The sequence below is a fragment of the Centrocercus urophasianus genome, unplaced genomic scaffold (genome assembly GCF_019232065.1).
Source record: "Centrocercus urophasianus isolate 14NV4802_14NV808 unplaced genomic scaffold, USGS_Curo_1.0 seq_50, whole genome shotgun sequence".
Lineage (NCBI taxonomy): Eukaryota > Metazoa > Chordata > Aves > Galliformes > Phasianidae > Centrocercus > Centrocercus urophasianus.
In genome coordinates, this window is record NW_024885089.1 from 596,952 (window position 1) to 615,627 (window position 18,676).

Here is an 18,676-nt window from a genome sequence, read left to right on the forward strand (position 1 = left end):
TAAATTACTGGATAGTGGGTTCTTGCACATGGTTAGTCCATCCAAGACTGGGGGATGACTTAATAAGACCTTGGATATTCTTAACAGGAAGCCCTGTCTGGGACTGTCAGCCCCAAGGTTGACAAACTGAAGCTGAGTTGATGACGCTGGGGAGCAGGGTAACAATTCTGATGGTTGAGGATGGGCTGTGTGGCTGCACAGGCATCCTGCACGTCCTCTCCCAGTTGGTTTCCTACGTTTTAAAATCTTCATGACAAAGTTTCATGGCCTGGTATTGATCACAGGTGTCAAAATGCCAAAGTAGGCCAAACTGCACTGTGAAGCACATGCTTTGTGGTCTCCAGGTGATGATTTGCCATGTTAGGCTTTGTGATAGAGCCTAACTGATGGTTTCTACTTTGTAGTATATTAGGAAGTGTCACAACTGAGGCTCCTCTTTTCAGTATGCTGTTGTACTCCTTTGTTGCTGATATTTTCATAGGCTCATCACATCACTACATACAGTCACCGCAACAAGTCTGTTCAGCTGTAAGTCACCCTAATATCTTGCTTGCTGAACCTGCCTTGGCTGTATGAATATACTGCCCTGAATGATGGATTTGTATTATCATAATGTGCAAAACTAAAATGCTTTTGTTAGGGCTTAATGAATGTATCTCAGTTAAAAATAATTAATTCTGCTCTCAGGGATTGATTTGGACCACAGGATCAGTAGCATAGCTAAGGCTGCTACCCTGCGCCCTGGAAATAATTTTCCCAGCAATGAAGATTAATCCCTTTTTATTGTGTTGATGAAATAACAACACGATCATAAAGCATAAGAGAACAAGGGGAACTTGACAAAGGATGTCTTTGATTAATTGCCATAACAGATTGCAAATTGCTGACTGAGGAAATTTTTTCCACTGTTCATTTTTCAGTGTTTAAAACCTCAGTGTGAAAGGGGAAGGCAAAGAAGAAACAGCTTTTTAAGTGCCATGAACAGTTCTGGGCACGTGAGCCACTGAGTAAAGCAGTCTGAAGGACAGCTGCTGTTGCCTTGGTTGAAGTTCTGAGGCAAGGATAGAAGGATGGCATGGTGCTTAGCATGGTAAACTGGGGCTTCAGACCTTGCTGCACATCCTACTTGGGTATCCACAACACCTAAACTGTGAGCCAAGGGCTCTGAATGGTATTGAAATGGTTGTTTTCTTTGTCTGTAGTTTGTATGTGGTCATCTTCAAATTGGAAAGGGCTCTTGGTTCACTGGGGAGCTCCCGGCATGCTCAGGGTGATGCTGTGCTGAAGGATGTCGTCAGTACCCAAGTGAGAGAATTTACTGCTGTGTGCTGAAGGTAGCATTGGTTTGTTAAAAACTTTTTGGAAAAATTAGAACCTGGTTTTTAACTCGTTACTCAGCCTGTTCGGTCATCACTGGTAAATCACTGGCAGTCTATAGAAGATGAGACTGAAGCATGGGGAAATGTAGGATTGTAATGAACTTAACAAATTCCAAGCACAACCCTACAGCTTTCCAATGAGCTTTTTCACTTCTGGCTCCAGCAGTGGCTGTGACAGCTCAGAATCTGAGATCACACCTCAGAGTACCACTTCTGAAAGCATTAACGAAAGTGGCTTGTTTAACTTATCAGAGAATCAGTGGTGCAGACAGGTCTAAACCTGGGGTATCTTGACTCTCCCAATTAGTGTGGGTAATTAGGGGAAACAGTGATAGTCATTAATTAAGAGTGAATTGTTGCTCAGTTAGACAGGATGTGGTAGGTTTCCAAAAGAACAGAGGATGGGTCCCCAGGAGGGACAGATACTTCAGTACTGATTCCAGCAGCTGTTCCAAATGATGCACCATGGACCTGTAAATTTAGTGGATTTTGTTTTCTTTTCTCATTTTGAAGCTCTTTAAAGTGCTGTCACATTAGAGTTAGCTCAACAATTTAAAATCTTCCCCAGAGAGAATGGTAATTAAAGTACATTTCTCCCTTTCAGTTGCCAATCATATAATTCTAAAGTGGGTCATCACCTGCCTTGTGATACAAAAATCTTCGTGTTCAATAAGCAATGCAATTCATCTCTGGGGGAGAGGAATTAAGATCAAAACCAGTAGACTGAGGTGTCAAAGAAAATGCCTCCTCTTGACTTGGTGGACCTCCAATCTCTAGAAGCAAGCAAATCTGCCATACCATGTAGTGCTTCCGTGAGCTCAATTTGTGCCTCTACAAAATGCAAGGAGATGCGGCTCATTTTGACCAGTGAGAATTGAATTTCAGCATCTCTTTATCTGGATAGAAAGCATACAGATAGTATTGCATCACAGCCAAGCCAATGTGGAGAACTGCTGAAACTCACCATGTAGACAAGCATCTTCTAAGTTCCTTGGGAAAGCAATTGAGAATGGAAGAGCCTGCACTAATAACCAGGATAAAGCTGAGTGTCAGTGGTGCTGATGGTGTATATTGATGCACTGCATGGGGGTGGGCTCCAGTTCTTAGGGACTGAGAGCATCTCCCAGCCAGGAGAAAGCTTGTGGTTGCCCTTACTCCCCTTGCCTGTGTGGCAGTAGGAAATGGCTCTGTCAGGAGCACAGATGATGCTTTTCTCTGCCCATTCAGATTACTGTGACAACTCATTCCTTCAGCTCCCTGAAAAGTTGACTTTCTGCAGCTATCTCCTTGGTATAATGAGCTGCCTGTCTCCTGACATCAGAACTCAGGGAGAGAGCAGGCAGAGCTCTGCCATGGCTCAGGCCCCACAGCTTGACATACAGCAAGCTGACAGCAGCTGCAGTATGGCAGCCTGCAGTACCATCTGCTGGCTGACACCACCTCTGCTCTGAGGTTTCATTTTGCTTGATACTGTTAGGAATGCAGACCGTGCTAAATTACTCCCAAACCACAAGAGAGAGAGCTCTTTAGCTATGGAGAAATCAGAACTCTGACATGCTGCTTTTATTGCGCTGTGGGATGGAATTGTGTCTAATCACCAGACCTTGGATGGTGCAAGTTATCAGGTACTGCTTACTTCCTCCAAGTATTATAAAGCATGCCTGAATGCTTTAATTCCTCCAAATTTTCATTTTTGTTTTTGAAACCATTTCTTTCCTTCAAATTCAGCTCTGGTTACTTTAAATATGCTTGCAGATTGTCTCTATGATGGCTGAAAGTTGTATTAAAACTTGTTGTCCATATGCTACAGATCTCTCATGACCTTCAGCCGGATGAAACGGGTCTCCATTATTAGTGCTACTGTAGTATTGCCTGCTTTTTTAAAACACGAAGACTCCACAAGTATTCAAGCTTCACAAGTCCTGTTGGTGGAGCTCCATAACAACAAAAATGTGATTTTTATGTCCGTGGTAAATTTTCCATGGATCCTATTGTGGGGCTGATGTCCCTACCATGCAGCAATAGCCTTGTCTGCTGCTGGCAGGTACTGAGTTGTGCTGGAGGTGAGATATCAGCCCTGCAGACAAGGAGCTCCAATATGACCCTTGATGCATGAGGTTCCATGCATGTGATGGTAACTGGGCACTTCTTGAGGGGCTCACAGGCTGAAGCTGCACTGCTTCAGCAGTAAGCACAGAGCTGAGGCTTTTGTGCAACTCAACTTCACGTTTAGATGCACAAAAGGGTTTCTGATTTGATTTTTTTTTTCTGATAAAAAGACAGTATTCAAATTGCCAGTGCCATCCCAATACTTCCCTGGCACGCCATTAGACATCCTACCATTATTCTTCATTTAAAATATCACTCTTGTTCTGACAAACTGTGTGCTTGGTTTGAATAGCTTCTCAGGTGCCAGGCCGGAGTTGTCAGACAATGGTGAAGGCTGCACATTTTCTCTCCTAAGAAAGCAAGCATAATATTCTTGTGTGGAAAGAGTGGATTGAAGTGGTACTGCACATCACAGGCTTTCCTACACACTGGGTTTTCTCCACAGCAAAATCCAGGGAAGACCATCTTGCCTAAATATAAAATTTGCTTTTAAGCAAGATAGTATTCTTCCCATCTGGATAGATCTCATCTGGGAATGCTTTCAGTTGATTTACCGTCTATTTTCTACCTTACTGAGCAAGCAGGTAGTATATTTACAAGGGGCCGTAAGAGAAAAATGCACTTTGACTGCTCTATTCCTATCAGGTGCCCATATCAAGCCTTGTCACTCTTCGATAAGAGCAAAATCCTGCTAGGGAAGGAGTTCTGGGTCATGGGATCTCAGTGTGGAAACATGAAGCATCTTCCATTCCTACTTCTTACACCCCTCCAAAATGAGCACAGAGGGTGGGGATGGGCCAGGAGGAAATTCTCATGCTACAGAGTTGAGCACAATTGTTTAAATATGAAAGTTTAGCTTCTCCAGATGCTGGCTGGAGTCATCATAACATCTCGACGGGCAAATGAGCTGATGTCGTTTGCCAAAGTATGGTCTTCTTTCATTCACCCCTAGGTAATAATATTTGGATGTCCAAGTTGGTTACCCCAGCATATGGGAAATGGAGGTTGGAGATCTGCTACAAGGCTAAGGAAAAAAGTCAAGGAATGTCATTTCTTGAGATGAGAGAAGTGTTAGCTGTTGTCCCTATGGGGAACCGCATGTCATCTGTATGCAAGGGTGAGGCTGCGATTTTCCTTCAGTCACCAGGAAATGCTTCTTAATGCCTTGTATTCCCACAGAAACCCCCAGCGCTGTAAGAGGGACCTTCATGGCTTCCAGTTAAGAGCTGTGAGGAGTATCAGTGAGAGGCATGTGAGTTCTGAAGTCCATCCATTAATCAAACATTCCCAGTGTGTGGATCCAAGTAACGTTGTGCTAAAATTGTGGTAGCTTGAAGAATTTTTTTCAAATGTAAAGTCTCTTTGCTTGTTCTCCCTGCTGAATTGCATTTAGAGCAGATGAGCTGATATAGGCAGTAAGAGCTTACTAAGGAAAAACAATTCGGAACAAAAGACAATTTGAAAATCTGCATCGTTTCCTTAATTTTTTGCACATGTCCTATTTGCTGATCCTCAAAGGACAACAGCTGTGCTGTCTGATCAGTGCTTACCCAAAATTCGTATGTGTCAGGGCTGTTACGTGAGAAGCAATGTGCAGTCCCTCAGGTTGGAGTGAAAGCAAGTCACCTTTCCATTTTGAGCAGCCTCAGAAATACGCACAGCACAAATATGTAGAGGGGATGCAATGATATGGAAACTGTTACTGCAGCCTCCTCCTTAGAAAACACAATTAGAATGCCAACAAGATTGCTTTTGGATTGCTTGGATTAAGCATTACATTCAAAGGTTTCCTTCAGTTTTCTGCATCTGTGAGTTTTAAACCCCAGTTGTGTGGGGCTTGCAGGTCTCTGCCACGTGCTGAGCTGCATCTGCACGGCCCTCGAGTGCCCCTCATCCTTTGAGTGGGTGCTGCAGTGGTAAAACGTGGTTTCTGGTGATAAGGAAATGGTTAACATAACTCTAACAGATTATATAGTACTCATTTTGCTGAGTAACCTGAAAGTTAATTAAAAGACCCTCATAGATATAAAGAAATACAGAATTAAAGGCTGTCCCTTTCTGATAAAGTAGTGAAATCACTTTAACTCTGTCCTAGGGGGAGATATGCCTGGTTTCTTTGCATGCAGAGTCTCTCTCAATATGGAGTCCCAGGATGAGAAAGTGACTCAGATAGTCCTGACAGAAGGCTGGACTCTCTAAACTACCTTAATTATTTTCTAGTCAGAGTTAACCTCAGTTAAAGGAAACTGCTGAGGAAGAGATGACAAGGAAAGTCTGCTATCCACAAGTCTCTTAATCTATAAAACATCTGAGATGTCACTGCAAGCATCTTTGCTTTGCTGGTGTTTTATTTTTTAATGATCAAAACACTTTGTTCTCAAGTCCTTGAGGAATCATTGTGACAGTTCAGGAAAGATCTAGATAGGAGAAGTTCATTTTCATTAAGACATGAAGCAAAGGACTGAGGTGCAAACCTCTGTGTGAGCCGTAGGAACCTACGCACTGTCATAATGAAGTAATGGTTCTTAATTGTATGTACATGCATAATACAATGTCAGAGGAAAAAAAACAAGTTGTGAATTGCTACAAAGACCTATTCCTGAAATTTACTCACGTGCTTAAACCCTCAATCAAGTTAAAATCTGGTATGTCTGGATTCCTCTTTGGAAAGAACCTAAATGGCTTGCCCAAAATCAGCTGGAAGGTTCCTCAAATCCCCATCAGCTCAGCACCCAAAGAGAACAGCTGCTGTGCAGAGGGGCACAGCAATCACTTGGGTACCTTGATGAGGATTTCCTTAAATAAATGGTGAGTTCATATGCAGACTCTGGCTGGAAGGAAGGCAGCACTGCTGGCAGCCCTCCCTGTCCTGTTATCTCAGAGCAGACATGGAATACTGCTGGAAGGGGGAGGAAAATCCTCTCTAGCTGTGCTGTTTAATACCTGGCATTGCTGCTGTTACCTTCATACAATGAAAGCTTAAATCTGATGGCTCAGCCGGTCCTTGCAGCATGTGTTCCTCCATAGGTTGGTGATAAACTTCATTGTACAAACTAAGTGAAGACGCCACAGTTTCCATTTTGAACGTTTTCTTGCTTCTCCAGGAGCCTTTTCCAGGTTCTGCTGTATGTATTTTCTGAAAGTGGAGGCTGATCTGTTTGCTGAAACACTCTCAGTGAGAACAGCTGGTCTAGAAACTTCTCGTTGGAGGGAAAGGGGGGAAAAAAAAATAAAATTAATAGGTCTGTTTTTGAGCATTCATGGCAGATCTGTCATCTGTTCCTCAGCCCAAATGACAAGTGAGTTATACAACGGGCTTTGAAAAGTTCAAACCATATTGTACAGCAGATGCTCTGATACTATTATTCAGTAACTCCACACAGATTCCCCATTGTCATATCCTTCCCTTGAGGCAATTTATGACCAGCTCTTCGCAGCATTACGTTATGACTACATTAATCCTAAAGATGCATTAGCCTCACCTTTGGCTTTGCACATCCTTTCTGAAGTTCAGCTCTCTGCTTCTCCCGCTGCTGTCATGCAGTGCATTTTTTCAGTGCTGTGTTTTCATGCCTACCTTCAAAGGTGATCAGTCTGGGATATTTAAACACTTTTTCCCCTTAATTCACAACTTTTGGTCTTTCTGCTGTTAGTTTACCCATAAAGCTTACAGCAGTGTCCTCAGGGTAACAATAGTTCTTTTTGTCCTATGTCATTTTCTAGTCAAAATTAACGTTTTTTTTTCTTTCTTTCTTTCTTTTTTGCACTTCTCAATATAGAAAATACCAGGTAGTGCCCATAATCAGTGTTTCAAATCTGTTAAATCATGAATATTTGGCTAAACGTTCACCCAGGAGTTCCTATTTGTTCTCCTGACACTTCTGGCTATTTGCTTTTCTTTGGTGACTCCTTTTCCTGCTGCCTTTATCTCATCACAAATGCTGGGATTAATAATTGACCTGAGTTTCCCTACAGGTGTCACATAGGCTGTGACTGCTCCTGAACTGTGCCACCCATTCCTCATTGAATCCCTCTGTACCAACACTTAGAGCTGAAATTTAACGCACTGACCTCCAGCTGATCTCCAGAATGATATTATCCTATCCATTTCCTAGCAAATTACAGTTCATTGCAGGAATGCATTAAACTATCAGGTCTTACTTATGGGCTTTTAACTCCAAATGAGCTTTGAGACCAACTAAATCTCCAGCGGAGCTGTAGTCTCTCACTGTGTGGAATAAAAGTACGTCTAAGCTGTAATGCAAGCATAGGTTTGTGGGTTTGGGGGGTTGGATTTTTTCTGTCTAAATTGCTGTTTGGTTTGTTTTTGGGTCATTATTATTATTATGTTCAAATTGGGGAGCAATAGGTGCAGATTTTTGTATCTAAAGTGGATCTTCTGGGTCCCCACGTTTAGCTTTGGGCTGTTGTTGTATTTTAAAGATGGGTTTTCCATATCTAAAAGCAGAAATGAAGTTGAGCAGGATGAGGAGCTTTTCCTTCTGGAGAAAAGATGGATGAAGCAGCAGATAATATTTAACAAAACAGCAAATGCACCTGACAGCAGCCACGTATCCATCCAAAAGATACAATGGCAAGAGTGATGCATTTTAAACATACTCCCAACTGCTCTGTCAGTAACAAATTAGACTTGTCACATTCTCCAAACAGTTTTAGAGAGAACATTAACAATGTTAATGACCTGCGGTCTCAGCAGGAGAAAAAAGTTTGCATCTTGTTCCAGGAAAGCATGGATGGATTGCAATTGTTTCCTCCCTGAGACTGTTGGTTTTTCAGAGCATAGAATGTAAGCATTTGTTTGGTTTAGAAATTTAGAATAATCAGTGGTCGTTATGGCCTTTAAATGTGTCAGCATATGCATGGCATGAGCCACTTGCTATCAGATTGCAAAAATATAACCAGGTCCCTTCTGAAGATGGCGTGCCAGCAAGAAATCCATGGCACCCAGATCTGGGTACTGAGATGTGATGAGAATTTGGGGCTTTTAACGTGTGGTTTTTAACTTATAGAACTGAATCAGACTGTATATATGTGTGTGAAAACGGGGGGAGAAGGAAGGTGTGTTGCTCCCCACTGTTGTGGAATTAAAGCCTGTTTTGCTGCAGGTTTCTGCCAGCTCATTTGGAGGCCATAGATGCGTTCTGGTTTATTTTCCATATTCAAACATTGATCAAGGAAAAAAAAAAATATTGCTGAAGCAGAATGCTACGTGAGAACTTCCATCTTGACAGTACAGTGAGGATCAGAATGGTGTTTTCATGTCGTGTGCTGCCTCGCTGCTCAGCTTCTCCATCTGTTGGAAGGGATTGGTCACAGAGCTGCGTCCCATGCAGAGCAATGTGAGTGAGAGGCTCTGATGTACTGGAAGAGCTGCTTTTAAACGTGTTCCCCTTTCAGGTGAATGCTCCTATTTGATGTTTGTAGGACATTCCTGCCGTTGTGCAGAGGGCTCTACCACGAGTGTATAACCAGCTATGGTGAGACCCTCATGTAGTCATTGCAATAGTGTCTCACAGTTACAGTTCTCGTTGTCATTTTGCTAAGTTTCCAACTCTGAGCCAAAATACAGGACAGAATTTGAGATAATAATGCCCTGTATGCCCTTGCAAGTGCTTAAGCCTGTGAAGAAGGGGGAAAAAAACAAACAAAAAAGGCAGTATTTTGTTTTTCTTCTTCTAACAGCCTTCTTGCGTTACCTTCCTTTGCTCAAGGTCTAATTCAAAGTAGAATACTTGATGAGGAAATTTGTTCATTGTCAAGTACACGAGAGAATACAGAAAACAATCTACCTGTTGCCCCTAATCTCAGTAATTATGCCAGTGACCCAGACATGGAACATAGCTGTGAGAGAGAAAGAGAAGCTTGAAGTGAGGAGTTGTTCAGGTTGAAGCCAGCTGGTAATTAATTCTGCAAAGCAAACACTGTAATTACAAAAAAAAAAAAGAAAAAAAAAAAGTAATAAAACTTTACCTTACATTAAAGACCATAATAGGTTTTCTAAAAGGATTCTATTAAGTTTAGTGCTTTAGGAATGTGCTATTTATAAATGCAAGCCTTGCAAAATGTCAATAGCTTGGTATATACCTAGGAAATCAGGCAGCTATATAAAAAATAAACATAGTTAAAAACGCATTTAGAAATTATTTCATTGATTAAATTAATTACTCTGTCTTAATAAGGCTTGCTGTGCGTAATCATTCCGATTCACAAAGCTCTGAAAATAAAAGCCATCAACGGAAAATGAGAGCACAAATGAAGGGAAACGTTTCCACTTTCAGAACCAAAACGAGGGGAACTTCTGAGCTGCATGTCAGGGCTGTGGGGCTGCAATGGGAGGATGCTCTCAGGCAAAGCTGCCACCCTGAGCTGTGTTAACCCACGAGTCCTGGCTGTAGCTGTAGCTCACCGTTTCTATTTTGGCTTTAAAGTGTTCTGTTGATAAGAAATGGGGCTATTTCTTTGCTGTGATGTCTGCTCGTGTGACAGCAGCAGGGCTGAGGCTGCAGCACAGCACCTTTATCTCTTGTTCTGCTTGATTGAGGCTTTTGGTCTGGGACTGGTGGGGAGGATGAGATGACAGAGGTGCAGGCAATAAAGAGAGGATGCATCTGAGTTTAAATGTTTCCTCTGTAAGCAGAAGAGAAAATGGAAATTTCTGGTTATTCTGAGTAGCCATTTAAAAAAGAGCAAGTAAAGCAGAGAATCTGTGCATTACTGAGTAGAAATGGAGGAAGAAGCACAAGGAAGTTAATTGTAACCTGCCAGGCTTCCTTCCCATGTCCAAATGGAGCACTGTGTAGCTCCTGCTTGAAGGCAGTAACTGTTACAGCTTTACAGTGAGAAAAATGAGTGCAGCCATTCCCAAAGGACAGGAAAGCATCTCGAGGTTTGACAAGCAGTTAGCAATACGGATAGCATCTGTCTGGGTTTTTATCATGATTTTAATTTGCTTTCCATTCACAAGACTCAGTTGCAGGGAAGTGATATTGAAACGCGTGTGAACCATAGATACAGATTTTATTGCCAGCTCTGTGGTGCACCTACTGGAGAGAGAAGTTTACGAGAGGAAGAGAACACACGCACTGCTTTGTCACCTCCAGTATTTGTGCTCCAGATTGGAAAAAGAAATTGTTGTTGTTTTTTTTTTTCTAATAATAGAAGAAATCCTCAGCTGGAGGCATGGTGTTGTTTCAGCCCATGTCTGGGTGATGCAGTGCGTGCAGTCAGAGATCTGCCTTGCACTGCATGGTTTGCAGGATTGCTTCCTGACTGTCTTGCAGATGATATATCAGTGCTGGAGGCCTCATGGGCATACGGCTCCTTAAAAATAATGCATGGCCTTTTGTCACGGATGCAGAGTTGTGGCATCTTTGGCTCGTGCTGCAATCCTGGTAGGTAAATGCCATTGAATACCACTGAACTGCAGCAATAAGAAAAGAGAGACACCTTTCCTGCAGGCAAGATGGGACTGAAAACATACAGAACACAAAGATCTGAGGGTCTGTTGCTCCTATTAGTTCAGTGCAGAGGTTGCCTAAGGCTGCAGAGCACCGTGCCATGATGGGCACCACTGCCTTTTGGGTGCTGCTTCCTCATGGCAGCAGTCCCCAGCCCTCCTTGGAAAACAAGACCTCCTTGACCTTCAGCTGCTTTAATAATAAATCTGGCTGAGCTGATAGGGGCAGAACACAGGTCAGAAGGGCAGATGTTCTGATAACCCATCCACGGAGATGGTAACCCCTTCTGAGGGAAGTGGTATAAAGCCAAGAAATGGTAGATATGGAAACTTCAGAGATGTGGCAGCTGTCTGTCCAGACTGGGATAGGAACACATGCAGCAAAGCACTTTGTGAAGAACAGTGTGCAACGTTTTGTTTACTTGCCTGCATACAAACAATTCATGTCCTTCAAAGCGATAGAAGATGGCAGCTGGGAGAAAGAGCCTGCTGCCTCTTACTGACTGCTCCCAGTGTCTGGGGCACCAGTCTCTAAAGGCACCTTCCTCCCTTTCTTCTGAATTATTAGTATTCAGGTGCAACAAGTGCCACGTTACTGAGAAACCATCGCAGAGCAGCTCGATGACATTCAAGCAGATTCTGAAAGGACTTTGTATAAATTTCAAAGGGCTTTGGATCACGTCTGCCACGGCCTGCATGAAAAATGCAGCTGGGGTCACCATGTTTACATTTTTTCACGGTGTTTATATTGAAGTATTGCATTGTCACTTTGTTGTTAGTTAAGAGATGGGAGCTGGAGCCTGGGGATGCTCAGGTACTTTTGATTTTGCTGCAGTGTTATCACATTAATTCACTGAGTGATCAGAAGGGGAAAAACACACAGAAATAGTGTGCCAAAGATATTTTAAGCCTCTAATTATGAGATATAGCCCAGGCAATTTAATTCAGTTTTCATTCCTGAGAAGGTTATTTGGCCCGAAATGGGAACAGCTTGGTTCCAGTCTTGCAAATAACCAACTTCATTGTCCGTAACTGTGTTTAGCACTCTGAGATCAGAGATCTCCAAATGGTCCATGGTAGGTCTCCATAGGTCCATGGTAGCAGCAGGCTGGTATGGCAACACTCCAACCTCAACCTAAGTCTTACTCAAGGGGTAAGAGACTTCTCCTTTACCTTTTTTTTTATGGTACAGAGGATGATCTTAAAGATTGACCCCTAATTAGGGCTGTAGAAAAGGAGGCAAATGCAGAGCAATTGAAAGCATTCCCATTTGTTAGTATAAATCTGTGCTATCAAATTGGGTTTGGGTGTGAGGAGCAGGTGTGGGGTGAGCTGCAACTGGGGAGGGCAGAAAGCTCCTAAAAGACATCAGCTCATGGGCTTCTGCCTGTGCTTACAGAGCTGCTTTGGAACTGTGGAAAGGAATCCCTTGGCAAGTCTGCATGGGCTGCAGCAGTTTCAGATGTTCTTCTCTACAGAAGCTTTTCTCTTTGTCTCTGCTGGGCTTGCTCACGTTATGTATGGCTGTTCGTGTTATGTGCCTCGTGTACGTTGCAAAATAGCCATGGAAGGAAGCAAGGCATACAACACTATACAATTCTAAATAATTTTTGTCCGTGATGCATTCAGTGAGCCGTCACACAAAGGAATAATTATGTCCATATGCATCTTGTTGGTGTCCCTGCTAACGACTCGTGATGTATTTTGAGAACTGCAGTGAGAAGAAAACAAGCTTTGTGGCTGCATTCTGAGGGGCTGCAGTCACTTCTAACAGCTCAGAGGAGTCACAGCAGTACAGAGCTCAAAGGTCTCCATCTGTGTTTCCTTGTCCCAGCCACAAACCTCTGACTGCAGGATCTCATCAGTATTCCTGCTGTAGGACCCGGTGCCAATATGGTCTTTGTTCCCTGAGCTTAAAAACCAGCCTGTTTTCACTGCTGACAGTTTTATGGAAGCTGCTATAAAGTTTTGCCTGTGCCTCCCTCTGCCTGCACCAATGAATCTACATTTCCCACTACAAAAAGATTGATAGTGGGCTATTTTTATATTCCCAGCCAGATTTATGCATTCTGCAGAATCGTATGAAGCTAACCACATAATAAATGCATGTATCGATGAATGTGCACAAATTTATGCCAACTCTTCCCGAATCTCTCCCTACATGCCACTAATTCTGCAAAAGAGGAGTTTTTGGAAGGGAAATAAGGCGTTTTATTTTATTTGTAAGGGGGGGAGGTGTGGAAGGGAAAGGTTGGATGTATGCAGAAAGGTGTGAGGAGAAACGTTAAGCTCAATCAGAAGGAATGAGTTCTGGCTGTCAGGCAGTCCCAAATTGGGGTAGTACTGCCCTGAGGGCTCAATGCCAACTGAAAATCCCCTTAGCTCTGACAATGCTGATGCCTTGACAGATCCTATAGACGGAGATCTTCCAAGAGGACAAAATGGATGAAAAAAAATAGAGGGAGAATGACAAAACATTATTATTATTATTTTTTAATTTGAGCTGCTTTCCCACTGCCCGTATTTCTACAGTTGACAGAAACGCAGTGGCAGGAGATGAGAGGTTTTTAAAACAGTCTTTGGAGATGTAGCATTTATACTTAGAAAATAATTATTCTTCAAAGATTCCTGAAAAATAGAGTTTAGGTGTTTAATGATTAAAATCCTGATGTCCTTGAATATAAAAGTTAGATGAAAGAACTGCCAGGGATCTTAATGCAGCTGAAACGCTAAACATAAAGGGAGCTGTAATGATCAAGCCTGAGGTGATTACATTCTCTAATTAGAACACATGTATCATTTAGGCATGTTAATCTTGGTCTGTCTAATGTGCTTTGGTTAGAATAACCTACATCCAGAGCAAACTGCTTTGATCAGAACAGCAGCACATGTAACACTGCTTGTACCACACCTGCACTGCCTCAGTCCTTAACAGCAGAGGGGTGAGTGATGATGCTGAGCACAGCAATGATGGTTCTGGCTTTGGTTCCTGGGCTCTCTGGCAGTGGATGGCTGTGGGAGGATCTCCAGCCTCTTTGCAGTAAGAGAGAAATACTGTTGGAATTCTTCATCCATCTAAATAGTGGGTTTTACTCCTGGCAGTAACAACCCATGTATTTAATCAGAGAAATGTTGAGATGCTTGTTTCCTTTTATCCATAATTTTTCTGGTACTGTAAATAAGGGAATGTTTCAGAGCTTGTAAGTTTTAAATAAAGCTGGCAGCCTCCAAATGTAGGCTAGACAGTTGTAAGGAGAGAAAGAGAGAGCACTTCACAGAGAGCTCCATTTAATTTACAGCTGCAACACCACTGAAATTAGCTGCAGTGGATGTGTGGAATGCAATCGTATCTCTTGGTGTCTATTGGTGCCTTGCAGTGAATGCCATAACAAAGAAGCAAGCAGGGATCTGGCTTCCAACTGATACTAGAAGTAGGTTCCCTAAAAAAAAATAAAAAAAAAGCCTTGGGTAATGAGAGGTACTGAAGCACTGTCAGCACTGATTTCTGCAGGGAGAGTTTGATTGCAGAGTGCTTTGTCATCGCTAGAAAAGGGGATTGGGAACTGGGGAGGTTTGGGCAACATGGTTTTGATTCCACTCACCTTCACAATGGCTTGGGGGAGGAAGAGAAATTTGTGCAATCCTCCTTTTGCTTCACCTCCATCTTTGCAAAATGGGGTTGTGCAATTTCCCTCCCACATAGGCATGCTGTGCAGAGAACTCTGCAAATAACTGATGTGCTGTGGGACTGCAGAGATAAGGACTGGACCAACAGCGAGGGCCCAATTTATCCCTACACGATCCATTTCAGACTCCTCCCTCACATCCTCCATCCTAATTCCCAGACTGTGCCTCCATGGGGTCTGTTACACCTCAGGGTTGTATTGGAGAAGATCCTGTCCTGCTGTGTCCTTGGTTGCTGCTGAATATGCAGGTGTGGAGGCACTTCTTGCAGAGGGAGAGCAGTGAAGGGCAGTTGATTTGCTTTATGCTGAGAGTAATTCACTACAATACTTGTGTGCACAGCCACCAGAAAATGGCCGTGGCACAGCAGTGACTCCACCACCAAACACCTTCCTGTGCTCTGGGTTGCTGCATGCACTGTTTGGCAGCTTGGGGAGCAGAGCCTGGGACTGCTCTGAAAAGCCAGGCATCTCCTGAGGTGCTCTGTGCCCATGGAGCTGGGTGCAGAGTTGATTTAGAAGATGATCTGAGATTCCTCAGGCTTTCAGCACGAGTATGACTTCTTGGGGCACCTGCCCTTATGGAGCTGCTTGCTCACAGGCTTTGGGAGCCTTCCTCAGCTGGCATTGCCCCTTTGGCACATGGGCATCTTTTATCCTAACAAATCTACTCATGTTGGGTAGAATGCGGCCTTCAAATCAGCATTATTGGGGCAGTCAAACCGAATGTGTAAGGCTTTTAAAAAACCTTCATTATCCTCAAGCATCCTTCAGTAATGAATGCCGTGGGTAAGAAAGGTTTGAAGGCCAGTGGTGAGCTGAGCTTTGGGACTGATGGACTGTGCTTGGAGTCAGTGCTGGGGGAGAATGAGACAGGCCAACGAGGCAAATGTACCTTGAGACAGGCAGCTGAGAATGCCAACAAAATGCAGAGGCCCCCACAATGCAAACCCTGTGCTATATGATAGGACCCTGGGTCCTGTTGTTTGAAGTTTAAGGCACAGTGACCTTACATGTGGTGGTGTGGAATGCTGTAGCAGAAATTGTATCTGGCTGCTTCAGACACCTTGTGTGTACTGACTGAGCTCAGAGACATCATCTGTAAGAGCCTGAGAAAAGCTGATGTCCACACAGCTCTGTGTTTCTGAAGGCCAAGCAGGGCTGCATGCAACACTATGGGCATTTCAGCCTGCAGAATCATCCTCGTCCAGAGAAAATGAGAAATGATTTCACTCATAAAACACTGCTTTCTGTAAATAAAGGGAATTCCTGTGCAGTATTTTCTTTGTGGGTATATTTGATCCCATGTCACGTGGAACGTGTGTGTGCATTCTTATTAGGCAGAATAATGGCCTTTCTGAGAAGATATTAGTGGATTATTTCGCTCTTGCTGCAGGTGCCATTAAAATGAGAGGCCTTGGCTCTCTCACAGTCAATTTGTCTAATGATAATTAGACGAGCAGGTGATTTCCATTAAAGGAAAGTGACAGACTGTCCATTAGATACAGATACATGTTTATTAAAGTGGAAGCCCAGAGCAAGCACTTGGCTCACTTGCTTCCAAATTTTGGACTAAACTGTTTTATTTTGCACTTGGAAGGCTCAGAGAATAGTGAAATTGGGAACCAAGCAGGGATGAGGACTGCAGTGGGAAGGAGGTTGGGAGAATGCTGGCTGTGATATGTTTCTTTGTTTAATTCCTTAGCTTTCCTTAGAAACAGAGAGAGAAAGAGATAACAGAAGGATTTTACCTTTAAGCTCTTTGTTTCTTCCATGTGTGTATGTCCCTCTGTAGCAGACAGATGAGCAACTTGTTCTGGTCTCCTTAATCCCAGTGTTCTGGGTCTGCTGGTAGCCAGCTGCTTCAGTGGAGATGTAAGCTCTCCACAGTGAACAATTATAGAGGTATCTACCCAAAGGAGACATTTATTTGTAATCCCTGCCAGCTATTGGTTTATGCTCTGAAGCAGCAGGATGTATCTTTATTTTAATCCAGTCTGATGTGCCTGTGGATGTTCTCATTACTCAGAAGTTAAATCCTTTCAGGCTGTGTCTCCCCAGTTTGGTGCCTCTTATCCTTCTTTCCTCTCAGTCAAACTGGTGCACTTTATGATCAAGAACTTCCTTTCACAGATCTAATGTAATAAGCTTACCACCCCCCTCCACCCCCTCCCCCTTCACTGGGATAGCAACTCAGGTTCTGGTGTCTGCACATCAAAGAGGATGCTGAGAAATTGGAAGGGTTCATAAAAGAGCCATATAAATGATTCAGTCTAGGAAAGATCTTTCTCGTGAAAGATATTAGGAGCTTGATCCATGTAGGCAATAGAAGAGGAAATACAGAGGGGTTCTATCACAGTGAAAACACAAATGCAAGGAAGGTGACTCCTGATAACGGGTGGTTCCTCCAGCAGTAGATAAATAGATAGAGGGATTTGGCTGGAAGATCAGGAGAAGAATTTCCTGGGAAGCTGGAGCCAGCATGAGAGCTGGGGGGAAGGCACACATTTCCAGGGGAAGTTTAAAATGTTAATTAACCATTGGAAGGATTTGTTCTCTTTTAAGAGACCTGTAATGCAGCCTGATGGAGAGCATTACTTGATTCTACTTTTATTCTACTGATTAGAGACGAAGCAAAGTGATATGTCACTGTGAATGCTGCCCTTGGAGAGCGGCTGAGCACTGTGCAGACTCGTTGCAGTGGTGTTCATGGCTTAAATCACAGGCTTCCATGTCTGTAAAACCTGAAATCAGGTTCCTGCCAGCCAGCTTAATTCTTTTATGGCCTTAATTTTTCTCCCACAGTTTTCCTACCTGCAGTTATTGACAGCACTGGCATATAACCCTTGGGGAGGCAGGGCTGCAAATGCTTGCATTCAGAGAGCACTCTGAATTCCAGGTGATTTTGGCATCAATAATGAGCAACATGTGACGTCTCCTGGTGAATTTCCATAACTTATCTCTAAACGTTTGCATCAGCGCAGCACAAACAACAGCTTAGTCAGATTAAAGAAAATAAGTCTGCTCAGTGTTGTGAGCTCCCTTTCCTGGCTTATGCACCTCGCTGCAGACAGGGCAGTGTGTCAGTGCATGCTAATAAATCGCTTCCTTCCTGCAGCTCTGAGCTCCTGCTGAGTGGCTGTGATTTGTTGGTCTGTTTCTGCTCTGGGGGCAGCTGGACTGAGAAATCAGCCGGGAGTTGTGGGCAGCACCACAAAATGGGCAGAGGCTGCCATCTGCAGTCAGAGTTGTCCTACAGCAGCAAGGGAAGGAAGGCAGAGAATTGGAATCCTTCCCGTCCTTGACTTGAGGCATCCTGGAGTCTTAGATGAGGAACTGATCGCAATTGTGTCGAGTTGGGCTCTGTGGAAACAGGGATGCTGACTGTCAGCTGTCAGGCTGTCCCCAGAACCACCCTCTCCATTCCAAACATCCCACTGGCTAAAATCATTCATAGACACCTCTGATGCTCAGCATGGGAGGAAAGAAAAGAGGAGGGCAGTCATTCAGCATTACTGTATTTATTAAAGGCTACAATAATACGTTCTTTGCCTCCCAACCAGCTATTTGCTGGGCTGTTATTTCACCATTCTTTTGCAATTTATTATTATTATTATTATTTTTCTGGGCACATATTTTTCCCCAATTCAGGTAAAATCACCACTTCCATACTCAGCTGTCCTGATTGCATGAAGAAGAGTCTGATTGCATTATTCATCTGCAGTTCTCCTGAGACTTTAAAAGCTCTTGGCTAGACCAAAAGCTTTTGAGGACATTCTGTTTCAACAGAAGTAGGGAAGGTACTGCATGAACTGCTCACACCACAGCACTGTGGGTGGGATATCAAGGCCTTGTGGGGCAGGATGAGCCCTGGATTTTACAGAACACTTTCAGTGGACAGCTTGCTGTGCTGCTCTGCTTTGTCTTTTCCTTTGCCCAAGGCTGCAGTGATGCTGGGAAGCAAATAGTTTTTACATATGGCCTTGCAAAGGTGGCTGGACTCCAAGGGAATGCTGCCATCTGTGGGT